At 35.2% G+C, this 24,907-nt stretch overlaps 1 pseudogene; it reads right to left on the bottom strand.

The window, feature by feature from the left end:
• LOC146995106 (acetoacetyl-CoA synthetase-like) overlaps nucleotides 1-24,907 on the bottom strand; it is a 57,775-nt pseudogene that overhangs the window by 11,686 nt on the left and 21,182 nt on the right.

Genomic DNA, 24,907 nt, shown 5'->3' on the forward strand with positions numbered 1-24,907 from the left:
CAGCTTTTATTTTATATGGCAGGGATTTGTGCTTACCAATTGATTTATTATTGCAAACCAATTTTAGAACTTATGATGACACAAACAATTATTCTAAAGATTTGGTTTTGAGATTACAAAAGGCTTTTAAATTAGTAAATCAGAATTTAACAGAGGCTGCTAATAAGCAAGAAAATTTACGTGGAAAGAATTCTCATGATAAGGACATAAAAGTGGGAGATTTGGTGTATTTATACACTCCAGTAGTTCAGCCAGGTATGGCTAGAAAACTCTCTAAATTGAATCAGGGACCTTTCAGGGTTATTGAAAAACTGACTAAAGTTAACTATAAAATCTCTTCAATTACAAATCCTGATCGGATTCAGACGATACACGTGGACAGACTCACGAAGGTACCAGAGAGAATTATTTTTCCCACACTTCAAAAGGATGACTCAATTTTGACAGATAATGTAAAGAACTCATCACACGATTCACCTTACCATATAAGGCCTAGAGATACACATGGTTTTGTGTCGAAAAAGTGAAATGAAATATTTTGAGAAATAGTGTGTTTTGTATACAATTTTGGTTAAATTATTATTTGTTTCTGGTAATTGTATTCTTGTAGTCAAATTTTATAATCAATTAGTATAGTTGTTGTAGTCTTCTTGGCTTATCATTGGTCGAGTGTTGCATTTGGATTTTACATGTTTTGGCATGTGAGGTTGTGATCAAGTTGTCTTGGCTGGGAACTTTCTAGTCTCAATAGCCCAGGTTTGTTTTTTTTTTGGAGGTTTTGCTGGGCTGGTCCCCGCTTTTCTCATTTTCTTAAGTTCAAAATTTTTTTTTCTCTCTCTCTTGAAATCCCTTAGCCATGGTAGTCGGGATTTGTTTCGGTTAGAATTTTTGACTAGATAGTTTTCCAGCCAACACTTCGTGGTGATTGTCTTCTGTTCTTCTTAGTGCAACTCGTTTTTAGTTTTCTTATGCCAAGAATTTATTAGTAGTTTAGTCGGCGCTGTACAGTCGCGGTGTTTACTCATTTGCCCTCTCGTATTGGTGGGGTGTCAGTTCTTAGGGAAGTGAAATTCTGTGTGTTAGGGAAACTTAGGATTTATACGGTACACTTTTTCTTTAAGTGTACTTTTGAGTTGATATTGTCACTTCAATGGGTGATTGCAAGAACTAGTTTGTTTACATTTTGTGTCAAGCGCCAGTAGCTCTTGAATTGTTTGCTTTAAACACTCGTATACTCAGTGGTGTTTGTTTATTTACATATATTTTATTTTTACACACTTTTCACTTGATTTGCCTTTGGGGGGGTTTCGTGATTTTACATTTTACTTTTCACATTTTATTTTAGAGCGTGTCGCGTGTTATTTGACAACATTTTTATTTTGTTTGATGTATGCTTGTTGTGTGCCAGGGGACACTTCTTGACCCTCTTACTCGGTTCACTAAAGGATTTGCTAACCATACAATTATGGTAGGATTTGGATTTGCTAACCATACAATTATGGTAGGATTTGGATTTGCTAACCATACAATTATGGTAGGATTTGGATTTGCTAACCTTACAATTATGGTAGGATTTGGATTTGCTAACCATACAATTATGGTAGGATTTGGATTTGCTAACAATACAATTATGGTAGGATTAATTATAAATAGGTATATGTATCCTTCTTTGTGATTAACATGTGGTACCATTATGTACTGTTTTTTTCCCTCTTCGTATTTAGTAACTTATGTAAAACTTTTCCATTGTCTGTGGGTCCTAAAACTTTTTTGGCTTCGCCAAAAAACTGTTTTCACGATCATCGGTGGGATGTTGTGTAGCGAATTTAATTTAATTAAGTGATTCATAAAAATCAAAATTTTAATTTGTAATTATTCAAAATTTGAGCTACACAAGTTTGGTTATATTCTTTTTGGGCCTATTAATTCTAGTGTAATATATTTCGGCTTTCCGAGTTTACGCAAACTGCGTCTTCATTCTTGTACACGCAAACAATGGATAAGTATTTTTCCTGCGTAATAAACTCAGTTTTTCATGTCAAAAATTAATTTGATTTCTTAGTATTTAATATCATTAGTTGCAGAAAAATTAGCTCTTTAATTTGGCATAACTTTCATTTTTCTAACTTTAATTGCATTTCAGTTATGAGCTTTAATTAGTAGATTTTTCTTCGTTTCGCTAGTGATTTAGTTAAAGGGGGATGAAATGCCTTCTTTCCGGTTAAAAAGTCACTCTTTGCGAGTTTTCAGCGTTCTTTCGTTGGGACCTTTGCAGGGTTGTTGAAATTCCTAATCTCCCCGTTCGCAGGTTGTGTTTATTTGGCGAGGGTTTGGCGACATAGATTTTCCGTTGAGGTTTCAAAATAGTGGTTTTGGCGAGTTTGATAACATGAGGGTATGCTGTGGTTGCAACTATTTCAACTTTCGGCGAAAAATGGGTTGCGCCAACTTGGCAGTCCGGCGCTCTCCCTTTTAACGGGTTGTTTTATGGGACGAGCTCACTTTTTTACACTTTTCTGCACTTTCTACTTACCATCGGACGCTGTCTCGTTGGCAGCGGAATTTCATTTCGGAAAATGCATTTTTCCGCCTTTGGATCTACGGGCTTCTTGCCCTGGAGTTTTGAACGAGGGACTTAGTTGCACGCAATATGACCTCGACTAAATTATAGGCTCCTAATTGCCGTGCCTTAATATGTAAGTTACTCAAAGATAATTACAATAGAAAAATGCTAAGAAAGGTGATGCCTAGTTCTAGTGCCGTTAAGAAGAAATTTCAGTCTCTCCTCCATGAATAGAGTTTTCATCTGCATCGCTAGTTCCTGTGTTGCTATTACTTAATGCTGCACTTCAATATTCTCCTCCATGAATAGAGTTTTCATCTGCATCACTAGTTCCTGTGTTGCTACTACTTAATGCTACACTTCAATATTTTCCTCCATGAATAGAGTTTTCATCTGCATCGCTAGCTCCTGTGTTGCTATTACATAATGCATCACTTCAATATTCTCCTCCATGAATAGAGTTTCCATCTGCATCGATATTCCTAATCTTTAAGAATTAATTGCCGCCATCAAGAGTCTTCTGCATCGCTAGCTCCGGTGTCGCCACGACAAAATTGCTAACTTCAATTTTGGATTGGACATCAAAGAGAACCTCCGTAGTGCTTCTTAAATCAATAGTAATTGCTGGACTTTTTGGAAAACTATCCACCTATGAACTCTTCTCATTTTCTACTACGCTCAGCAGCCGTCCTCATTGGCATCTTGATAATTTTTAAATATGAGGGCATTTCTCCTCCTCCTGTTCACCTGCAGCTTGTATTTCATCAGATAAGTTTTTCTATCTGTTTTCTTTTATTTTTTGGTCTGATATTTAAAAAAAAAAGAAAATTATAATAGTTAATTCTTATAGTAAAGTTTAATAGACATTTCTAATAAGTAATTCTAACAACTAAAATAGTTAATAGTGATTGAAATAACTTAATTAGTTGAATTAAAATTTTTGTAGTTGAGTAAATTAACCTAATTCTAATGAAATCATTTTGTTGTCCATAAAGTTAATTATTAGATTGGCCAAGGAAATATATCATTATTTAAATTAGTTAATTGAAACAGTGAATGTAAATTAGTCAGATTGGTTAAGGAAATTTATTCTTCATTAAATTATTTAATTGAACTTGTGAATTTCTTTCTTGGTGAAGATTGATTGGTAAAGGTGTCATTATTTGAGCTTTCTGCTCCTCTTAGGGATTAATTGCTTGTAGGATGTAATAGCCTGATTTTAATTAACATATTACCCGGTTAAATCATTCTTTTGAAAATAGAAAGTTACTATGTGCAATAACCTGAATTACATTGGTATTGATTATTCTGAATTAAATTACTTGTAGGATGTAATAGCCTGATTTAATTAACATATTACCCGGTTAAATCATTTTTTTGAAAATAGAAAGTTACTATGTGCAATAACCTGAATTACATTGGTATTGATTATTCTGAGTTAAATTGCTTGTAGGATGTAATAGCTGATTTTAATTAACATATTACCCGGTTAAATCATTCTTTTGAAAATAGAAAGTTACTATGTGCAATAACCAGAATTACATTGGTATTGATTACTCTGTGTGAAATGTTTTTTGGAATGTATAACTTGTTAATTATTCTTTTTTTTTCTCCCCGGGGAGGGTATTGTTAATTTATCCAAAGTTTTATCTGATCATATTTATCTGAATGTAATAGCAATAATAGTTTGATATTATTGAGTCTAAGACAGAAGTAATATTACTCTGTAGAGGTATGCATTTTGTTGAAAGCAATATTTTACAGTTCAGCTTGAATATGATTTGCTTACTAAGTTAATTCTGCACTGTGTAATAATCAATATGTTAACAGTTCTGATTGAATATTAATTGCCTACAAATTACTGGACTAAGTAACTCTTAAAAATTTTAACAAATAGGCTCACTTTTCTTGATCAGTCAATGTTTATTTATTTCTTTTTGTGTGTGTGCTCAATGATTTTCACCAGTCTCATTCTCAAATTGATTTCAGGGTTAATCCGAAAACACAACGCAAATGTACAGGGCTTATTGATATTAGTATATTACTGTTAAAAAATTTTAAGTGTTATGTCAACAGAGTAGGAAACCTTTTAGATACCAGACCTTTAGGAAACCATAACATTATAGGTACATGACATTTTTGATCATAACTTATTGGTGCCATGACGATTAGTAACATAACAGGATGCGAAAGATTTAAAAAGTGCTCTAGTGTACGCCATGAAATTTGAGGCAGCCCATCAAGCCACTCGTCGAGGCCGCCACCCAGTCAGAGCTGCTCAAGTCCAGGAGCCAGGGGATCAAGTCACCGCTCGACTTGACGATTTAACTAGACAACTGAACGCCTTGAGACGGAATATTGGTGAGAAGAAACCGACCGTTAAGTGCTGGAACTGCGGTGCTGAAGGACACATACGACGAAACTGTAAAACACCCCAGGGAACTGATGTTAAGACCGCTTCTAACAAGCAGCAGGGAAACTAATTAGTGGCCATCTCGCGGGGCGGAGGTTGCCAGATAATGAAAAGCCCCCGTTTAAAGCGCTTCAGATATCTGCAATGAGAGGCGGCAGTAATGGACTTTTCATAATAGGACATATTAATGGAGTTCTGTGCAATATGACTATAGATACAGGAGCCAACGTCACCATCATCCAAAAAGATTTGGCTCAGCAACTAGGAAACAAACTTATCTGGACGCCGCCCTGCGTTACCCTCCAGACAGTGTCCGGTGAGAAGATCGACATCGACGGAAAAGTAAATGTTAACATCACGTTTGGAAGTGCCGCTTACCATCACACGGCATATGTAGCAGAGATCACTGATTCTTGCATACTCGGATTGGACTTTCTAAGGAAATACAATTTTTCCTTGGATTTTAAAAATAACGAATTGCATTCTACATCTGAGGACATAGCGTTATTTCTCGTTAATGATGAAGAAGTTAAATCTGTCCATAAAATCATAGCACAAGACTATATCACAATACCGGCAAGAACAGAAATTTTACTTCCTGGATCCATAGCCGAAAATAGAAATTTCCGCTACGGCATCATAGAATATCCCAATAACTGTAATATCCCAAAAGGAGTACTAGGAGCCTCAACACTCCTCGACCTATCCAGAACGGTTATCCCGGTGAGAGTCGCCAATGTAACTGAAAAGTCGAGAGTTATTAAGAAAGGTGAAGTGGTTGCAACATGTACTCCAGTAACCAGCGTTGAAAGAAAGAGTAACATCCCAGAATTCGTGTCCTCAGAGAGCATTACATCGGAGTTATTGCAGAATGCACAATTAAACGATAAAGAGAAAAATGCTGCCGATCGCGTCATTAAAGATCTTCAAGTTGTTTTCTCCCGCTCGTCTTCTGACGTGGGTCGAACTAGTTTGACACAACATAGAATAGATACTGGCGATCATCCCCCGATCAAGCAACATCCAAGACGTCTACCGTTTGCTAAACAGGAAGAGATGCGAACACTGTTAAAAGATATGGAAGAAGGCGATGTCATCGAGCCTTCAGCGAGTCCATGGGCATCTCCCATCGTTCTCGTCAGAAAGAAAGACGGCTCAACAAGATTTTGCGTTGACTATCGCCGGTTGAATGAGGTTACGAAGAAAGACAGTTACCCTCTTCCTAGAATTGACGACATTTTGGACACTCTTTCTGGAAGCAAGTGGTTCTCAACACTTGATTTAAAGAGTGGGTATTGGCAGGTAGAAATCCATCCTGATGACCGAGAAAAGACGGCATTTACTACGGGACAAGGATTTTGGCAGTTCAAAGTGATGCCGTTTGGACTGTGTAATGCGCCGGCAACATTCGAACGTCTTATGGAGACTGTTTTGAAAGGCTTTTCCTACGAAGCCTGTCTGATATACCTGGACGATATCATCATCATCGGAAAGAGTTTTGAAGAGCATCTAGAAAATCTTAGAAAGGTGCTTCAGAAACTGAAAGAGGCCAATCTGAAGCTGACTCCCGCTAAATGCAAATTGTTTCGAAAGGAAGTGACTTACCTGGGACATGTCATCTCCGCAGAAGGTGTGCGCACGGATCCTGAAAAGGTATCAGCGGTTAAATCCTGGACGCGTCCCGAAAATGTCCATCAGCTGAGAAGCTTCCTAGGGCTTTGCACCTACTATAGGAGATTCGTGAAGAACTTTTCTTCCATCGCAAGACCACTTCACAAGCTGACAGAGAGCAAGCAAAGATTCTTGTGGACAAAGGAATGCGAGGATGCATTTAACAACTTAAAGGAAGCTTTAACATTTGCTCTAATTCTGACGTATCCTCAGCTCGACAGACCGTTTATTCTCGACACCGACGCGAGCAGTGAAAGTGTCGGTGCTGTTTTGTCCCAAGAAATAGACGGCCAAGAACGTGTAGTAGCTTACTGGAGCAAGTGCCTGTCTAAACCGGAGAGGAATTACTGTGTCACAAGGAAAGAGTTGTTCGCCATAGTCAAAGCTGTAGAACATTTCCATCATTATCTATACGGGAGAAAATTCCTCCTCCGCACGGACCATGCCTCATTGGCCTGGCTTTTAAATTTCAAAAATCCTGAGGGTCAAATAGCCAGGTGGATACAGAGACTCCAAGAATATGACATCACTATCCATCATCGTAAGGGATAATCACACGGAAACGCCGACGCCCTGTCTAGAAGACCTTGCCAAGAAAGCTGCCGATATTGTTCCAGGGTGGAAGCGAAATACGAGCTGCTGACTCCGGTCGCAAGACAAATTACAACATCAACATCGGCTGATCGAGACTGATCGAGTGGAGTGATGATGAAGTCAGGAAAGACCAGCTGGAAGACCGCGACATTAAACCCATACTTGATTTAATAGAGTCATCAAACAGAAAACTTACATGGCAGGACATTTCTATCTGTAGTCCTACAACAAAACAACACTGGGCACTCTGGGATTCACTTCACATTCGAAACGGCGTCTTATACCGGAAATTCGAGTCGGATGATGGGAAGACGTTCCGATGGCAACTGATACTTCCAAGATCCCGGATTCCTGATGTCCTCAAAGAACTACATAACAGCCCTACAGGAGGTCACTTTGGAATTATGAAGACCTTACAGAGAGTTCGTGAGCGCTTTTACTGGAATAATGCAAAGAATGACGTGCAAAAGTGGTGCCGATCTTGCGATGCCTGTGCAGGTCGGAAAGGACCGAGGAAACGCAGCCGAGGCAGACTGCAACGTTACAACGTAGGTGCGCCTTTTGAACGTATCGCCTTTGACATCCTGGGACCTCTGCCACGAACTGCTGATGGCAACAAATACATACTCGTTGTCATTGATTACTTCACCAAGTGGCCTGAAGCTTATCCTATTCCTGATCAAGAGGCAGTCACAGTAGCTGAGGTAATGATACAGCACTGGATTTCCAGGTTCGGAGTGCCTCTTCAGTTACATTCCGATCAGGGAAGGAATTTTGCCTCGGCAGTAATCAAAGAACTATGCAAACTACTTGGCATTGACAAAACTCAAACGACGCCATTGCATCCCCAGTCGGACGGCATGGTAGAGAGGTTCAATCGAACCATCCTTAATAACCTCTCATTAGTGGTTTCCAGAAGCCAGCAGGACTGGGACAAGAAATTACCACTCTTTTTACTGGCTTACCGCAGTGCTGTCCACGAGACTACCGGCTATTCTCCATCACAGATGCTCTTCGGTCGTGACCTTCGTCTGCCTTGTGATCTATTGTTTGGCCGCCCTCCGGATGCTCATTCATCGTCTGAGGAATATATTCAAGATCTCCAGGCCCGGTTTGAAGTGATGCACAATTTTGCACGAGAGCGAGTCAACTTGGCGACGGAGAAGATGAAGACCCGATACGACACAAGAGCTACTGAACATCAATTCCACGAAGGAGACAAGGTGTGGTTGTGGAATCCGACTCGACGGAAAGGACTTTGTCCGAAATTACAGTCACCTTGGGATGGGCCGTACACAGTCCTAAACAGGCTGAATGACGTCGTGGTTCGGATTCATAAGTCTTCGAACTCTAAACCTAAAGTCGTTCATTACGACAGGTTAGCTCATTACTATGGCCATAGTACGTAATGTAAATAATTGTAAATAGTATCAGACCATGGTCCTTTTTGTTTATAAATGTGTATTTGATTTGATTTGTATTTAGTATTTGATTTGTATTTAGTATTTGTTTTGTATTTAGTATTTGATAGCATTTGATTTCTTTAAGTTAGTTATTGCATTTATTGTTTATATTGTTTGATATTGTAATGTAATGTTTATGCCTCAGTTGCATTTATACCACAGTTGTAAGTTTAGCTTCCTGTCCAGGGATTGTACTGCCCGGGACGTGCAGTCCTTGGGAAGGGGGCAATGTTACGAATTTGGTATTTAAAAAGCTAATGTTAGTTCAATTATAAATTAAATGGTTTTATTTCTCGCGCAGTGCAGCGCGTGACGAATATTAAAAGAAAGCTAAGCCGGAAAAATTAAAAATACAAGAGCGCGTGCGTTAAATAAATAAATATCTCTTTTTGATTTCGAGAAAGTGCTGGAAAATTCTAGCGCGTGATTTTAAAATCTTATAAAAGGAGGAAAACATCTCAGTTTGTAGTAGTTGCTTAATTTGTTGTTGTTTAGAAAACTACTGTTGTTGATTGTAGCGAATTCGCGGATTAGCGTTCTTTAGCTGTTTTGAATTACGTTCCATTGGACATTTGAGTAGTTAAAAGAAAACTACTGTGAGATATTGTAATACTGCGTGATAATTTGAGAAAATTTAAGCATTTTTGTTGTGATAATAATAAATTTTTGTTCATTTTTCATCGGACTTGTGCATTCATTTAGTAACGAATCCGTACGCACGCAACAGTATATAAGAATGAAGAATCTATTATCTGACTTTCCAATTATTGAAATCAGAATTTAAAAATTTATTATACTAGCAATCTGATTTATAATATCTTAATAATAAACAGCGATTCGTTTGTATAAGATCTGAGAAATGCGACTTCCCTTCTCTTATATATGTAATTTTATAAGAGAATAACATAAGAACGTATTCAAGAGAACATACTAAATATGTTATCTCGTTTTGGCTTTTAGAGTACCAAAATTCATAATTGGCTTTAATGCATAAATTTTTGGTCTTCAGGTGCCTTTTATGCTGCTAAAAAATCGCTGATTTTCTCCCGTGATTTGAAACCTGATTCATGTGGCACAGTTTTCAGGAACTGTGCTACATCATAAATCAACAGCATGTTTCATTATACAGCATAGGCTTATACATGAAGCAAACAATTTTAATAATTGACCAAAAAAATGCCAAAATAAATTTACTACGATGAGACAGGAAGAAATATATGCATGTAAATACGAAGGTTTTGCAGGAGATTCTTGTACTTACATAACAACCGTCATCTGTCGTACGACCAAGCAAAGTAGCCCCGTTTACAGTGAAAAGCACTTTTGTTGCTAAAAATTACAAATTGTAGCAGGCACAACATACCGTCAAATCTTTCAGTCTTCTCCTGAGTCTGATTGCGATCCTTCTTATGTGCAGATGAAGGATGGACGCAAGAAGTCCATTCCTGCTGCATCCATAGATACCATATCGCATTACGATGGCTTCATTTCGAACAGCACGTGCTTCGATATGTTGGAAGCATATATACTTCCGAAATATCGGCTATGGAGTCACAATCAGTCTTTCCGAAAACTGGAGAAAGACAGACTACGTATTATAATTCACAATTTGTGTGAGCCACACTTCTTCCTCTGCCCAACTCAGACACCTGCTCGCATGATTGCCATGTTTACGAAGGGATGTACTTAAGCTTCCCAAACAAAGGAACAGAAGAAAAACGTGCAATTCTAGTACATATAATGATTCGCGTATGTGCTACAAAACTACTCATTTTTATTGCCTATCAAAGTCCACTTAGTGTGAGAAAGTCAAACTTATCGGATATTTCTTCGATGATGTTCCATTTCGGATGACGAGCAATTTATCTGGGACCACGGATTCATTTTGTTACCAGCTTATTAAACATTGCTACACTTTTGTGCTTTGTGATTTTTAATTTAAAATAACAATGTTCAATAAAGTGAAATTAGCAGAGCAGAGAATTTTCCTCCTTAGATTTAAATATTTATTACGCTTACTTTCCTTACGCGTACCTTTTATTTACTCCATAGTTTACAGAAGGTTTGATTAAATAGGCCAAACAAATCGGAAAGTGAGCGTAAGTACGTAAGTAAGCTAAAAGTAGATGCTGCATAATATTTGTTTTTTAATTATACTTCTTTATTAAATCATTTCATAAACAAAATACACTTTAACAGCAAAAAAAAAGCAAACCTGTATATTGCAAATGTCCAAAAACTTGATTTATTAGTCTTAAGCTAAGTCTATAAAGTCTAAATCTTTGAAGTTTTCTTTTTCAATAGATAAAAAAGACCCTTCAAGACCAGATATTTTGTTTTTTAATAAAAATAATATAATAAATGATCAATGAGTATATAAAAAAGTGGAGAAATGGGAGAAACTGCTTTAACTATTTTAAATCAAACCAAACAAAGGTATAATTTTTACTCAAATATGTACTTGACAGGTAATAAATTCGCAAGATTAAAGCATTGTTAAAACTAAATATTTTCATATTTTTAATTGTGTTAAAGAAAACGTTGTTTCAACTTTTTGTGTACCTCTAAAAATGTCATTAACTTATTAACAGGATCTGTATTTTTTGATTAATTTTAAGATATTTTATCCTTTCAATACAAACTGTAAAAAGAGTAAAAAATGTACTAAATAATTGCATAGCACTTTAAACGATCATTAATAAATAAAATTCATTTTTCGAATGTTTTTGACATTGTTTAAGATTAAAATTGAAAATTTGCTCCTCTGAGTATTTTCTCATTTCTGTTTTCTGAGTAAATTATGCATTTAAAGCTAACAGTTCTTCTGATTTTGAGAAATAAGGACGATAAAAAACTGCAATATTTTATGCAAAATAACTTTTCGTTTCCAAATGTAAATATCTTCTTAGCTAACCTACAATGATATTCCTATTTAACCTACAATGATATTAACTCATTCCTTTCCGCGTGCCTTTGTGGTGTAAATGGAAGGCCATCCGAAGCTTAATCGGGATGTCTGGAGTTTGAATCCCGGCGGAAGCATTTTAAATTTCTTTAGTTTCCTGACTCGAAATATTCTAGAAAATTTTACAAGTCACGCCCGAACTAAAAAAGCCTGGTTGACAATAGTTCTGTCCCCCCCTAGAATTTGGCAATTGGGAACCTAATCTCCTTTAAAAGGGGGAGTATATAAGCTATCTTCTTCCTCCTTAGCGCGTTGCTTCGTAAGGTTGAAGCACATTGACGCTTAATCGACCGTTCCGAAGTTCGAATTCTGGGAGAGGACCGTGCACAATTTTCATGTCTGCTGCATCGATAATCCTAGTGAATCAAAAACTAGGAATCAAAAGCATGGAAACAGGAAAGTCTAAGAAAGGATGTGCATATGCGCATTTTGATTGCCATATATGTATTCTCAAATACACTCATGTCCATAAATTAAGGATAATGCAAAATCAGGCAAAGGAAGTGTTAGAAGCAAAACAAATTTGACTTATTTGTAAAGCTTATTTATTAAACAAAAAGTAAAGAGCAAAAAAAGATGCTATATGTTTGATATTATTAAAAAAAATAGCGATTTTTTCTCCCTGGAGCAAATTACAAAAAAAACCTATTAACAAAAACCGAATATTACATGGTTGGTATGATTGTTAATACATTGTATGTCTCCTAGACGATGCAATACAGTCCGTACAACGCCTAGGCATGCTTAGTATCAAATTATCGATCTGATCATGGGGGATATTACACCCCTCAAAAAGCAATGCTCTCCGAAGTTCCGGTAGACATGTAGGAGGAGGTTGACGGGCTGCAACTCGTCGGCCAAGCATGTCCCCACACGTACTCTACTAGCTTCAAGTCCGGTGAGAATGCTGGCCAGTCCATACAGGTGATATCCTCCGATTAAAGGCATTCGCTTACGATGTTTGCACGGTGAGGACGGGCGTTGTCATCCATAAACACAAACTGTGCGCCCATGGCGCCTCGAAACAAACGTACATGTTGTTCCAGAATGACGTCCCGATAGATTTGGTTTGTCATGGTTCCAATTTGAACTTGCAGGTCAGTTCTGGAACCCAGAATAATTCCACCCCAAACGAGCACTCCTGCACCACCGTAACGGTGTCGTTCAATGATGTTTTCTTGGTGGTAACGGGTACCTGGAGCTCTCCATATGAACGTCCGGCGAGAATCAGACTGCAAGCTAAACCTGGACTCGTCGGAAAACATCACACAAGCCCACTGTTGCGGTGCCCACAATGCATGCTCTCTACTCCAGGCTAACGGCAGGCTACAGTGAGTTGCAGTAAGTGGAACACATCTGACAGGTCTACAAGCATATAGACCAATCTGCCCTAAGCGTATGTACACGGTCTGCCTTGAAATTGTCGTAGCAGTGGCTGAAGAGAGCTGATGAGACAGGTCTGAGGCTGTGCTCTGCCTGTTTCTTTTGGCAGTAACTGCCGGTATTTACCGGTCCTCATTCGGCGTTGTAACTCTGGGGCGACCTGTGTGTAACGTCTACTCACATTAACATCATCTTGGAATCGTTGCCAAAGCCTGGAGATGACACTCTGGGCAATTCCAAGTCCGTCTGATACTTCCAGTTGGGTACGCCCACATACCACACGGTCGATAATTCTACCACGTAAAAAATCATCCAAATGCGTCCTTTGTGTCATAACTATTCGGTTATTGCACTGAAATGCTTATAAAGCACCTGCGAAGAATTTTACTTCTTTGCCTGTATTCCTTATGTATCACTCTCTTACACTCTCGTCATTGTGAAGTACCATCGGTGTCATCTGGTTACTTCCTGAAATTTGCAAATGATTCTTGGAGATGTGTGTAGTGATTTTACAGGTGATATATTTATTTTTGAGTTCGATTTCCGCGTGACTCCGAATTATCCTTAATTTATGGACATGAGTGTATTATAAATATTCAAACAATGCTTGGGAAGTTACGAATTTTTTTTTCGATACATTTTGGGAAAAAAATTTTTTTTTTTTTCAATATAATTTTCAAAGAAACGAATAGAATGGTATTTAAAGTTTCAAAAAATATAAATGTTTCATTTATATCAAAAGAATTCTCAACAATTCATTGGAAATTCTTCCTTTAAGCCATTTAAAATGTTGTCGAAAGATTCAATGATTTTTGTGCTAACGTTATTATATTTCAGCTGAGCCAGTCGATGCAAGCAAAAAATTGCTCGAATTTATAAATTTGGCTTTTTTTTTTTAAGAAATGCTCAGAAATTGTTTATCTTTGCCCTTTTTAGATTATGTTATCAGACAAATTAATTTTATATTTTATGTACAAAGTCCGTAATCCGGATTCGTCGGGATTTCGGCGATTCCGGATTAGGGGTTTTACCGGGTTACAGATCACCAATTTAAATCTGGTAAGATGGCATGCAGAATTATACTATTAAAATATGAAACCGTAATTCATGAAATAAAAAGTAATTATGACCTAAAGGGTATCAAAATTTACAAAATAAAGCTTAATATTTATTTGTTTACTTAATTAAACTTTTCTTTCAACGCGCGCATGCGTAAAGCATACGCGCGTAATGTATGCGCATTCTTTACTCTCATGCGTAATGTATACGTATTCTGTACGCGCATGCGTAAAGTTTGTGGCTTTGAGGTCCGGATTATAGATTATTCCGGATTTTGGACGTCCGGAATACGGACTTTGTACTGTATTTACATCTAATGGGGAAACGGGTAAAGAAGACATAAAAAGATTAATCTTTAATTACTACTCAATTATTTCAAATTAAAAACTTTTTTAAATGGCTAAGAAGCTGAGTTATTTTTATCACTGAATTTTAAATTTATTAATTCAAATGTAGAAGTAAACTATAAACTGTTTTTTATTCTTACCGACATTATAAATTTCAGAACTCCCGAATCGACAGCCTCTTTGTTTTAAGGTAGCATCACTAGGGAAAAAATTAAAGTTTACATATAATATTTAGAAGGATTTAATTATTTATAAGTTTCAAACATTTAATTGCTTTCATTAATGTGATCTTTATTTAATTTATTGCAATATTTTATTTCTCTTATAATATAAAGCCTTAAATTGTGTTGTATATAAATTTTGTATATTAATATGCAGAAATTTATAAAGTTCAAATGAAATTAAATTACATTTACATGCATTGTTAAATACTGGAACAACTATATTCAAATATCATGGTAACGTGAAAAGTGGTTTTATAAGTGCCATCAGAATAAAATTAATTTTACTTGAAATTGTACGTCTTGAAGATGAAGTGTTTTTGATTGAAAAGTACTGTATTTAAAAATTAAGTTTTTAGTCATAAATGATAAACAGACTGTGACCTTATTTATACAATTCTACTTCGAAGGAAAAAACTTGTTTTTATTGTACAAGTATTTTTTATAATAATAGTAAAACCCGCCAGTGACCAATTGTCTCATCCCGCTAAACAGTTGTAACTCAATTTGGTGAGTCCCGCGAAGAAGGCTTAGCTACATAGATAATTTTGTGGTTTTTGCTATGTGCAATATGAGTATGAATCAGTTTCCTTAGACAGTTATCCACGAAAGCCAATCATTAAAATAACACGATAACCAGCGCACGCCGTGTTTTATTAGATAAAATACGTAAGCATAAAAATTACAAAATAATTCATTTTCTCATCTAGATTAGATTTTGATTAAAAACTTCTATTTAAATTTCTTTCGCTTTAACAATCCATTATAATGCTATGCATATTCTACCTATAACACTGTTACAGATTTTAAAATAAATTCGTCTCTTTCCCTTTTCTAAACAATACACACTGGTAAAAATTTATGCTGTCTTTCTCTTTTACTAGAAATAAGAGCTGCACATTATAGTGAAAATTTAAAGTTATCCAAAGTTTTAAACTATCTTAAAGCCGAATTAAGCTTATTTGTTTTATATATAGGTTTACTATCAATTTGCAGTAACTATCTATTTATACTAATATCAGCCTTTAATCTAACTTCTCTTTTAGTTTCCTTACCAGAATGCTGAGGGTGTTGTTTCTGCCTATTGCGGCCACATTACTTTAGTTCTGTCATCTCTATTAAGTTTATGAATATTTGGCTTTGCTTTACTTGCTGCTGACATTTAAACTGTTACCCCGGTTAGAGTTTTGTAACAACTTTGCTTAAATTTATTGCGCAGTCTTTGAATACCAGTTCACACTACTTTTAAATTTGAATTTGACTCTTTTTTACTTCCTTGTACGAAGTAAAAAGGAAGTATTAAAACCGCGAAAATTTTCAGGCACGTACGTACTTACGAATGTACGTACGTATGTCGCATAACTCAAAAACGAGTAGCCTCAGAATGTTGAAATTTTCTATATAGGACTGCTATAACATGTAGATGTGCACCTCGTATTTTGGTTGCAATCGGTCGCACCAAACGTATACATCCACTCTGTTAACCGACTCAGTGATCTCAGGTTCTTTACTTTTATATGATTGTAAGTTGTGTATTTTTTGCTTTAAAGATGACTGAATTATGTTGTTATTATCTTCCGGTTAAGGTTTTTATGCCTTTAGTAAATCTGCATGCAATATTTGTGGAGTTATCAACAATTTAAAAGTTGTTTAAGTGCAGCTCAGCTAATGAATTTTGCAATGACGGACATGCTTGTTTACATTTTAAACTTGGTAAAATAGCGGATTTGTTGCCATCTAGAGAAACTATGCTTCGCAACAGCAGAGATAACGCCTTATTTTATTATTGCGAATTAAATCATGTTTAATCCATTCTGAAATTTATTCGAGGAAATAAGTGTTTAAGATGTACTTCGTAATTTTTAATATAGATATTTTGAATTTTTATGTATTTTTGCCTTGTCGGAAGGGAGAACTGAATTAATTCAATGAGAAATACTGAATAGTCTGTAAAAAACTGTTTCTTTTCCGGTTTTTTTTTTTTTTTTTTTGCTTAATTTGTTTTATACAACGTTTTAGATTTGTTATAGTATTTGAATAGAACATGTGGCAACGATTAGATAATTCTTCAAATGATATAAATTTATATGCATTCTGATTTATAATATTCTGGATTCAACTCATCATTAAAGATACCCTATTTATGATATATTGGTAAAGGCCGCACTAGGCCGATTGCCTCTTAATTGCGTTACGACATAGACGTATTTATAATATGAACGAAATGTAACGCTATTAAGTGAAGCTAGCGCCAGAGTGTCGCTGTGGTAAACAAATATATTGAATTTTAAAGCGTGCATTTATTCTATTGTGGTTTATGCGCTATACACGAAGTAGATTTAATTCAATTCAATACGTTTAAATGAAATGCAAGGAAAAATCCGTGTAATTTAATATTCCTTGCAAGGAAGTTATGTGGTGTACACATGATATTTTTTAGATACATCGCCACAAATAGTTATCGACCCTGTAGCACAAGAAGTGCGTTTATGTTCAAAGTTTTATGAACTAATTTTTAATGTTTTATGTTTAAATGAAAAATTTATTTTAAAAACTTTCCAGAACTTTGCAGTTAATTTCAAACTCGGCGAAAATTTACTTCTCTTAGTATTTCGAAACTAGTATATGCTACCAAAGCAAGTCAAACTCAATATATAATATAAAAATAACTTAAAATATCAATTTAAAAGCCAGTCATAATTAAAAGGAAGAGTACTAGATCTCTCAACTTTTAGAAATGTAAGGAAGTATTAAAATCATTTAAATTGGCGTGTACGGAAAATTTGTGCAAAAATAATCTGATATACTCCCCTTTTAAAGGGCGATTGGGGACTAAATCACCAAATACTTGCTGTAGAGAATCGTCATCCACCACATTTGTTTTTAGTACGGGAGGCCACTGTAGAGACATTAGGATATTTCGAAGCAGGAGGTATGAAAAATGGGCGATGTCCTCGCCGGGACTCTAACAATGAACCTTTCGAATACGCACCGGATGTCCTGATCATTATACCACGAAGGCAGGAGAAATACCTTATACGTTACTATATTTTAGAACATAATTCGTCAAAAAACTTTTGCACGACGAATGACGGTACCGATATGATTTTATCCCAGCTTATGCATTTACCTGAATAGGTCCTACTTTTCTAGGCGTGTTTGTGTTCGTGAGTCGAGGGCCTGAGCCAAAATTTATTCATGAACATTGACTTGTAAATCTCATGATTTAAATACTTATGTTTTACTTTAGCTCTTACGTTCTGTTTATCCCTCAAGCAGTATAGTCCTTTTACGCAAGCGTGAAAATTGTTAGGCAGAAGAATTAAAGAAAAGGAATGTTTCAAATTCTATCCTTCAATTAGTGCTACTTTACTGAAGGATTAGTATGAGAATATTAATCATCTGGATGTTATTCATTAAGCCAGAGATTAACACTTAAAATATTCATATTCCGTACGTTAGTATCCAGTAAGAATAATTAAGTATGCTTGGAGGTCGAGCAACTTGTATTGGTTTATCCTCTGCAAAGCTGCAAGCTGAAGGAGGAGCTGAAGAAATGGAAGGTTTCGGCTACCTTCTAAATACCATGTGAGCTTCGATGAAGTCAACTGCCAGTTTTGATTGTAGATGATTTTACTGAGTTCTGCGAAGGGCTGAAATACTACTTCTTGTTGTATGCAGTTGGCGAGTAGGAGACAGTTGGAGGGACAGCAGGAGACAGCAACGTTCGTTTTGATAAGTTATGTCTAGATTTAATTTAACTGCGTCGGAAAAAGTTTGTTACCTGAGCCGGAAGCGAGACATGTAAGTAGGATGTTTTCAAGGCTGCGTTATTAAAGCATATTTTGCAATCGGGTTAGGGTTGAGTTGAAATCAAAATTATTCAGGTTGTAGGAGAAGAGTTAACGGCGCTTGTCTTTGCCAAATTGTGAACTTATTGTATGGAAGAAGCCGGAATACGAAGTCATACAGTTGATTATGAAGTTGCTGAAGTGGGAAGAACATTCTAGAGCAAGAGTCCTCAACCAAGAGGATAATTCATAGTTTCAGGCGAAATGCAGTCAGTCTGTTTTTAGCTGTTTAGGACATTTTGTTTTATTTTTTGAGGCTAAAAAACTACTTTTATTCAAGTTTTGGTATTTATCAACATTTTCTGCACTTTTTTTTTTCTTGTTTAGTTTACAAATCTCATGAAAATTAAGCTAAATTTATACAAATACATATGCATTTTTAGAGTTTTTAGAAAAAGAGGGGTGGAGAATGATCTTCTGACAATTGTGAAAAGAGTGGTTACGGCAAAAATGGTTGAGGACAATTGATAATGACAATGAGGACAATGACAATTTAATATTGAGTAAATCGGTATCTCGACAATTTGACGAAGTATCGTCAAGCTGACAACGGTTTTGGTGACTAATTTTTGTCGCTAAATTTGTCGACAGATTGTCAAACGTCACGACCAGTTAACTCTTTCGCATCGAGAGAGGGCATAATCTCTATTCTCCAAACATCGAAAACGCCCGTGTTTAAGAATTTCTCCTAGAATGCTTTTCCTTTCCCCATGACAAATTGAACACTACAGCACTAACAATAACCTACTTAAGTAAAGCGAGGACTTCTTTCTTGGACCCTTTCACACTGTGTGATTATTTTTCTGCGATTTACACGGATAGCATTCTTTATAATATGTTTTTCTTAAATTTCGTATGCTGAAAGAATTTTTACGCAAATAATTTATCAATTTTCAAGCTTTAAAAATACGTCATTAGTATTCTCATGAAGTTTTTTTACTTTTGAATTATAACCTAGTAATCATGAAAAAAATTCTTATATTAGAAATCCTTTTGACATTTTCTTTTTGCAAATTTGCGAATGAAGTTACAAATTAGTTATACTTGCCATTTACATTTACCGACTAAAGTACGCCATTTTTCTAGAACACGAATGCTATAAGATTCTGTGAATCAAATTTCGTTTTTGTAAAAAAATGACCATTAATACATTAATATCATAAATCATAATATATTAATATCACAAGCCTTTTTAAAATTGATATTTCGTTTTTAGTTATATACAATAGCCAAGCAGTCTGCTTTTCCTCTTATATACTACGCATGAACATGATCTTAAATTTTAAAATTAAATATCTTGGTAAGTTTCCGTCATACAGGAGCCAAATATTTTGTGTTTTATGTTTTAAAATAAATATAAATCTTACATGCTTGTAAATAACTATAAAGATCAGGCAAGCGTATAAAAATTAGATTTCTTTATTTTAAAAAAAAACTAATTGGTTAAAATTTTGCAATCACAAAACACGAACATTTCTGTAATTTGAAAATATTTTGTAATTGAAAATTAATGTCTGTGACCAATAGTTGCGATAAAAAGGTATTATAATCAGTTTCAGGAATACGGTATATAATATCGATGGTAATCTCCATTGCAAAAGGCCTTAAATTTGACGTAAAGTCGAAAGTTTCTGATGTTAAACTATGCAGTTTTTATGATTTTGGTCTTTATAACTTCTGCTCTCCGTATTCCTCAGCAGAATACAAATTAGCTTGTAGTTATTTAAGCTGAGGTTTTGGATCCTGAGAGAGAGAGTTCCTAGCGTGATTAGATTTCTGCCAGCTCTAGCTAAATATAGTGGGGAAATAAATTAAGAGAATTTTCATATTTTATCGAATTGCATGAAAAGAACTGAACTGAAGGAAAAACCACTGCATCTAGATAAAAATGCAAATCTTGTACGGCAAATACGTAACCGTACACGTGTGTGTAGGTGGAGCCAGCAAAAAAACAGCCTATATAAGCTAGTGGAAGGTAAGACGAATAGCGTTCGCTAGCACACCTCGGAGAATTCGTTGGTGTTATCTTGCAGCAATCGGTTCAATTCACATCGGAACAGTAAAAATTAGTAAACACTAACGTTTAGATGATGGAATGAGGTGGCGAATTGTGGAGAGGCTAGAGGCAAGTGCAGATATGCAGAGAGTTTAATTTAACGCCCAGCGTCATGTGTAAGCTATGGAAGCAGTTCCAGGATACTGGATCCATCAAGAGAAAGCCTGGGCAAGATCGTCTAAAAGCCACGACGGTCAGAGAAGATCGCTATTTGTCCATTTTAGCGGGGCGTAACAGAGGGGCTACAGCTTTTCAGCTCTCTCGGGATCTATATGCAGCCACAGGAACCCGTGTAACAAGGGTGACTGTTTCCAAAATACTGAATGAGAGAGGATTGTTCGCCTTAAGACCGGCTGTTTGCGTCCCGCTCACATCTACGGATAGGAGAGTCCGATTGTCATAGTACAGGCAGCATAGTGATTGGAGTACGGAGCAATGGGCGACCGTTCTGCTCACCGACGAATCCCTTTTTAGCCTAAACACCCATTCTCGCCATACTTTCATATGGAGAGAGCCAACGACCCGCTACCTACCCTCCAAAGTCCGCGAAATCAACAATTATGGAGGCGGCGGTGTAATGGTCTGGGCAGGCATCATGTTGGATAGGCGCACTCCTCTCCATGTCTTTGACAGAGGCTTTGTGACTGGTGTGAGGTATAGGGATGAGGTCTTGGAGCTTTATGTTCGCGTTTTCCGGGCTGCAGCGGGTCCCGAGTTCATCTTACAGGACGATAACGCGAGGCCACATAGAGCTCTTCTGTTCGACGAATGTCTCGAGAGTGAGGATATTCGCCAGATGGATTGGCCAGCCATTTCTCCAGACCTCAACCCTATAGAGCGTGTCTGGGACGATTTGGGGTGGGCAACTGCAACTCGCCACCCCCCCCGCATCCGAGAACCATCAAGGAACTGAAAACAGCGTTGCTGAATGAGTGGGACCAGTAGCCACAGACATTATTGAGACCCAGTAATTGGAATGAGTAGCCACAGACAATGATAAAACTACCTTATTTCCAGTATGACATCACGATGCGAGGCCTGTATGGCTGTAAGAGGGGATCATACCCCCTATTAACCCATTTCTTTTGTGTCTTCTGCAACCGCTGTTTCAGACCTTAAGACTCCCACGAGTGTTACACATGAGCATGTGTGTCTATTGTAACTGTTGAATGTTTATTTTGTTTGTACTATATCAGCCTATGTTCACACCAAATTTTATTTGTCCAGTAGTTCTGTCCAGTAGATCCGGAGATCGTATATCAAATATGAAAAATTCTCTCAATTTCCTTGCAGAATGTATCATTATTTCGGCTTTGCGTTCTTTCGATGCAAATTTGCGACGCATTAAATTATTTGAGCCATCTTGTATCTTAGTACATAATTGTGATGTCTCAAAATACTGATCAAGGTAATTTAAATTGATCTGACTGCTCATATTTAATTTGCATTACCACAAGTCGTGATTGTATACAGAGCACCCTTTATATTAAACTTCAGTTTAATAAAAGGTTGTTTAAAACCTTTGTAAGTCTTGTCAGAAAAAATGTTAATCATTAAAAATATTGATATCACATTTAAACTCTTATGCTAGGAACCCTTTGACACTTAAATACTGTGTTGCTATAATTTCTGAATCATCATACTTCTTTTACCTATTGTATATAGTTAAAAATAAAAAAAAAAAAAATATCTTTCTCGTTCAAGCATTCGATAGCTACACCCAATGTAGGACCTGTAATTTCTCCCTTATATATAGGCAAGGAAAAATCATGCCTCATAGCAGTTCCCATTAACTCTGTACAGCCTGAAAAAAAATAATTCTTAATTATATTCAAATAAATAAATTTTAAACTGATACCACCTTTAGAAGGATCATATTAATTTAATGGAATGGTTCATTGATCACATGCTGTTTTCTAAATAGGTTTCATCATGTACGTTTTAACTCGAGGGAGGGGGAAAATTTTTGTTTACAAATTATAAACAAAATAAAGAAATGAATATTCTGAAGGTAATCCTTGAAAAAAATTTGTTTTCATAATTTACGCATTTAAAAGTATGAGACTCATTATTTATTCCAATCCAATTTACTCTTTTATCGAGTTTTCGAGTTTAATAAAATTCTTATATGGCCTAATGTCAAATTTTCAAAGTAATAAGATTTGAATTATTGAATTTTGCATTCATAACTGTAAATCAATCAGCATAGTTCTGTTTGTTAGAAGTATGCTAATCTCATTTTTATATGATTTAGTATGCTACGTCTTACTTTTCTATAGACTTTCCTATAGCATATAAATTAATGAAAGCTTTAATCGTTATTATTCAGTCATTATATATGTTAAATCATTATGTTCATTTAATGCTTTAATTTAATTATCCTTTCATGTCAATGATATAAAGATATTCTTATATGATTCTTGAGCAGAGGATGGTCTATCTTTTTATAGGTAAGTTGCCTTAAGGCTTTTATTCAATTTCTCCTTGGCTTTTAACGTTTCAGAGAAGTAAGTTTTGCTGTCTATCATATGATAACTGAAGAATACGAATGCTGTTTAATAATTAATGCATTTATCACTTCAAAAGGAACTGAAAATTAAACTGCTATGATTAAGTTAATCTTAAGGTAATTGAGTTTTGCACACTGAAGGCATTCGTAATGCATTTACCATCATATAAATTTAGATTGATATTAATTTCTGCTCAGCTATGAAAAAGTTTTTGAATGTTGTGTTTAAAAGAACATTAGAAAATAATATAAATTCTATATTTAGCTTTAGCTGCATTATCACAACATGCTTGATTTACTGTATAAAAGTATTTACATTTGTAGAATATTTTTCATTATAAGCGAGATTTAAAGACTGAATATCATTTTAAAGAATTATAAACTGCATTTTATTTACGGTCTCTTATGTGAATATCAATCAAAATTGTAAAAATTAATTAAGATGAATTTTACTCAAATAATAAGTACTGGAATATGCAATTAAGGATTGTGACAGCGTTACTGAAAGGAGCAATATTTTCACAAAACTTTTAATATCACCATAATATTCAATTTCGAACTTAAGAAGCACTGATTTTCTTTAAAATAAATCCTGATAAAATAACCATTATCATTAATTTCATGCTCGATAAAGGCGATTACATAGCTCCAAAAGTGAAAATTTTTTGGAAATTATGTTGCAATAAATTCATTTTTTTAATTATTCGGGGGGGGGCGACATATTTCTAATGATAAACAGAATAAAAATAAGGAATGAGGTCAGAAAAAAATTCTAATCAATGTAAAATATAATAAACCATTCATATAAAATTATACTAAGTAGTATATTCTAGAAATTGAAACTAAATGAAAAATATGCAGTTACAAAATAGTGCGGGTATAAATACTAGGATATTGTGCGAACAGGGGATCTACCGCATTTCGTTAGTTAGTTCATCAGTTTTATACTAGATGGCGCCACCTCTTTTTCAGATTATTCTTTTTCTATAAGCAATGCTCACGCTTATCGTTTCTTTTACATGCAGGTGAAATTGCGGAGAGTCTTTTAAATGCCGTCTTCGAATTTTGTTATCAATCTACTCTCAAACAGAAATTACTTTTTTTTTCACGTTTACATTACAAAGAGTTGAAATATGAAGCAAATGAAATAACTGTTATTTTTTAGCGGGCACTTTAAAATCGGGTGTATTTTGTTCTTACCTCTTATCGGTTTCCTTCACTATATGCGGGAAATTCTTGATATTATCTATAACATTTAAGAGCTCACTTTTAGTTACATTAATATCAAGTAATTCATTGACTTAATTTAATCTAATTTAAAAATAAATAAATAAATAAATAAATAATTTAAATCTAATTTAAAATTTAATTAAAAAATTTTTAATTAATAATTTAAAAACTTCTAATTTAAAAATGTAATGCTAATCTAATTTTTAAAAAAATCACCCTTTTATTCGCACACTGAAAGTTTTCTTTTACTCAGCATAAAACACCAAAAGAAATAAATATTTTGCAAAACGTAAAAAATTATTAATATTAAATAATAATAAACGCGATAATGCGAATTTGAATAAAATATTGGGAAAAATTGTGTAAAAACAACAATTATAGTGGCGTTATGTGATATATTAAGTGTTAAGTTATGTGATATGCAAAATTTAGGCTCACAGACAATTTGTTTTGCTCACAGGCAAACAACCATTAAACAAACTTTCCCGAAAGTACTAAATGTTTAAAGGGTTAGAAATTTATATAAAATTACTTTTCTGTGTACTTATAAATAAGTGAATCAGTTGATTAGTTTCGTATGAT

Source organism: Stegodyphus dumicola, chromosome 10 (genome assembly GCF_044657685.1).
Source record: "Stegodyphus dumicola isolate Sdum_Otavi_A_Nest chromosome 10, ASM4465768v1".
NCBI classification, from domain to species: Eukaryota; Metazoa; Arthropoda; class Arachnida; order Araneae; family Eresidae; genus Stegodyphus; species Stegodyphus dumicola.